Genomic DNA, 4,104 nt, shown 5'->3' on the forward strand with positions numbered 1-4,104 from the left:
TGGTTAAAGCTCTTTCCACAGTCAGTTCACTGGAACACTCTCACTCGGGTGCGTGTGTGTCTCGGTGCTTTTCCAGTCACACTGCTGTTTGAAATATTTTCCCACAAACAAAACAATCATTTTTCATTCCATAATTATAGTCTGAGGATATTTAGGTCCACACCAACTGAGTGACACTGTTGGATCGTAATGTGATATTTGGTTTGTGTTTCCTTCTGAAAATCCTCTCCTTTTTAAAAAAAAAATAAATTTAGAGTACCCAATTCATTTTTTTTCCAATTAAGGGGCAATTTAGCGTGGCCAATCCACCTAGCCTGCACATCTTTGGGTTGTGGGGGCGAAACCCACGCAAACACGGGGAGAATGTGCAAACTCCACACGGACAGTGACCCAGAGCCGGGATCGAACCTGGGACCTCAGCGCCGTGAAGCATCAGGGCTAACCCACTGCGCCACCGGGCTGCCCTGAAAATCCTCTCCTAATGCAATGTAAAAGAACAAAGAAAAGTACAGCACAGGAACAGGCCCTTCAGCATCCAAGCCTGTGCTGACCATGCTACCCGTCTAAACTAAAACCTTCTGCACTTCCGAGGTCCATATCCCTCTATTCCCATCCTATTCATGTATTTGTCAAGATGCCCCTTAAACATCCCTATCGTGCCTGCTTCCACCACTTCCTCCGGCAGCGAGTTCCAGGCTCCCACTACCCTGTGTGTAAAAAGCTTACCTCGTACATCTCCTCAAAACCTTGCCACACGCACCTTAAACCTATGCCCCCTAGCATTATATTGATGGTACAGGTGGTCAGGTGGTTCCGAGTCCAGAGGTGGCGAGTTTACAAAGGGCACACTATCAGTACGGGATAGAAATTCTGAACAGTTAATTCCAGTTTCTGCGGAATATTTTAGACTCTCTTCTGTCCCCAAAGCTGTAAATCCCCGTCCCACACACTCTCCCTCCTCCCTGGGCCGAAATCCAAATAAATTATTCGATCATTACTTCTGTATCCTTTTACCAAAGTTGTATAATTAGAGGTAAGAATATGCGTTATAAGTCACTTCATTCATGACTTGTGACAGACATTAATCTGAATCACCCTGACTGACCAATTAGAATAACAGAGGTGAACCTTAGAACATAGAACAGTACAGTGTCCAGTACTGACTGTGTGGAGATTTGATGAGCAATCGCGAAGATCATTTCTCCAAATCTTCCAGGGTTTCCTTTGTTCTTCCTCTCTCTCTCGAACTAAGTTATACCAGATATCAGACTTAGGGCTCATTCTGGTTCTCTTCCTGCTGACTAAATAACTTCAATCAAATATGGAGAAGACTGAATTCACTGTTCGGTCCCTGCTCCAATCTCCATTCCTGACATACCGACTCTATCCCTCTCCCTGGCAACAGTTTGAAACTTAGCCAGTCTCTTTGTAAACTTGGTTTCATACTTGATCCAATATGAGCTTCTGACCTCAGAATTTACAGTGCAGAAGGGAGCCATTTAGCCCATCGAGTCTGCACCGGCCCTTGGAAAGAGCATCCTAGCTAAGGCCACACCGCCACCTACCCCTATAAGTCCCCGCAACCTTTTTAGATACTAAGGCAATTTACCATCGTCACCTCCCAATTCGATAATTCCATTACACACCTTTTAAAAAAAATAAATTTAGACTAATTCATTTTTTTCCAATTAAGGGGCAGATTTTAGCGTGGCCAATCCACCTAGCCTGCACATCTTTGGGTTGTGGGGGCGAAACCCACGCAGACACGGGGAGAATGTGCAAATTCCACACGGACTGGGACCCAGAGCCGGGATCAAACCTTGGACCGTTGCGCCGTGAGGCAGCAGGGCTAATCCACTGCGCTATTCCATTACACACCTGGCTGCTCTCCCACATTCTACCTCTGGAAACTTAAAACCATCAACAAGTCTGCTACCCATGTCTTAATTCACAGCCAGTTCCTTTCCCCTATGATCCCTGTGCTCTGAGACTTGCATTCGCTCCCAGTCATTTCTCACCCTTGTTTTCAAATCCCTCCATGACCTCGTCTCTCCCTGTGTCTGGCATCTCCTCCAGCTCCACAACCCCCTGAGATATCTGCACAGCTCTGATCCTGGACTCTTGTACACCCCGATTCTAATTACTCCGCCATGGTTTTAAGTTCCCTCGGCCCCAAGCACTGAATTCCCTCCTTGAACCTCCCCGTCTCCACCTCACTTACCTCCTTTCAGACTCTTTGACTGGGATGATTTCTGATGTTACAGGTGTTATATAAATAGAAGTTGTTGTTGACTGTAACCCTGACCTCCTGTTTTACAATATCCCATTGGTTTCACAACAAACTCTATCTCTGATGTTTTGCCTCCTGCGGGTTTGCAGCCTCTATAAAGACGGCGGCGTTAACTCAGGCCTGTCACCGGGAGCAGGCCGCAGCTGTCCCCCCGCTCGATGCAAACCCGGGATCGGAACTTCCACCGGGTTTCAGTGAAACCTCCCGGCCGAGTCCAGCATCGGCATTGCGCATGCTCCAGCTCACAATGCCCAGGGAGTGATTGACGGCATCTTTGGACCAATAGGAACGGGGCGGGCCCGTGCGGAACAGTTGCTCCTCCAACCAATCGGAGCGAATGAGGGGCGGGGCTGAGCCGCAATCCCGATCGTGATCTGGAGCATGCGCAGTGCCGATAACAGCTCAGGATTTTGGCGGTCGAGTGGAAAAATCCTGAGCCGGTCAAATTCGGTTTGGTGAGTCATCAGGGAGGCATGGAGCCGGTGGATGGGTCGGGAGGCTTCACAAACACTCAATCTAGGCCCCAAATACGATGCTCGGATACAGCAGCTGAACCGGCGAAAGCTGCTCGGGCTTTTCCCTGAGACAGGCCCGGAGGGAGCGAGAGCCCCGGCTTTGCTCCGCCTCCCATTCACTCTGATTGGTTGAAGGACCAGCTGCTCTCGTTGGGTCCTCCAGCACCGCTCCCTCTTTCTATTGGTCCGAACCGGCCGTCAATCAGGCCCCGGGTATTGTGACGCTGTGATGTGGAGATGCCGGCGTTGGATTGGGATGAGCTCAGTGAGAAGTCTGACACCAGGTTAATGTCCAATAGGTTTGTTTCAAACACGAGCTTTCGGAGCACTGCTCCTTCCTCAGGTGAATGAAGAGGTTTGTTCCAGAAACATATATTTTTTTTGTTTTTTTAAATAAATTTAGATTACTCAATTATTTTTTTCCAATTAAGGGGCAATTTAACGTGGCCAATCCACCTAACCTGCTCATCTTTGGGCTGTGGGGGCGAAACCCACGCAGACACGGGGAGAATGTGCAAGCTCTTCACAGACAGTGACCCAGGGCCGGGATTCGAACCCGGGTCCTCAGCGCCGTAGGCAGCAATGCTAACTACTGTGCCACCGTGCTGCCACGCAGAAGCATATACAGAGACAAATTCAGAGATGCTAGAATTAAAATGCGAACATTAGCGGGTAATCAAATATTTACAGATCCAGAGATAGGGGTAATCCCAGGTTAAAAAGTGAATTGTCTCAAGCTTGGACAGCTGGTAGGATTTTGCATGCCCAGACCAGATGCTGGGGTGAATGTAATGCAACATAAATCCCAGGTCCCAGTTGAGGCTGTTCTCGTGTGCAGAACTTGGCTATAAGTGTCTGCTCGGCGATTCTGCGTTCTTGCGTGTCCTGAAGGATGCCTTGGAGAACGCTTACCCGAAGATCAGAGGCTGAACGCCCTTGACTGCTGAAGTGTTCCCCGACTGGAAGGGAACATTCCTGCCTGGGAAGGAAACCCTGGAAAGTGGGCGGGGAGGATTCACAAACCTACAATAAGCTCCTGAAGCGTGGGACATTGGCTAGACCATGCAGGCGCTGCGACAGCGGATGAACAGTCATCGTGCGACAATCGCCAGGGAGAAATGTTCCCTTCCAGTCGGGGAAAACTTCAGCAGTCAAGGGCATTCAGCCTCTGATCTTCAGGTAAGCGTTCTCCAAGGCAGCCTTGGAGAACACAGAAGCGTTGAGCAGAAACGTGTAGCCAAGTTCCAGAAGGAGCAGTGCTCTGAAAGCTAGTGATTTGAAACAAACCTGTTGGACTTT

This window comes from Scyliorhinus canicula, unplaced genomic scaffold (assembly GCF_902713615.1).
Source record: "Scyliorhinus canicula unplaced genomic scaffold, sScyCan1.1, whole genome shotgun sequence".
Classification (NCBI taxonomy): domain Eukaryota; kingdom Metazoa; phylum Chordata; class Chondrichthyes; order Carcharhiniformes; family Scyliorhinidae; genus Scyliorhinus; species Scyliorhinus canicula.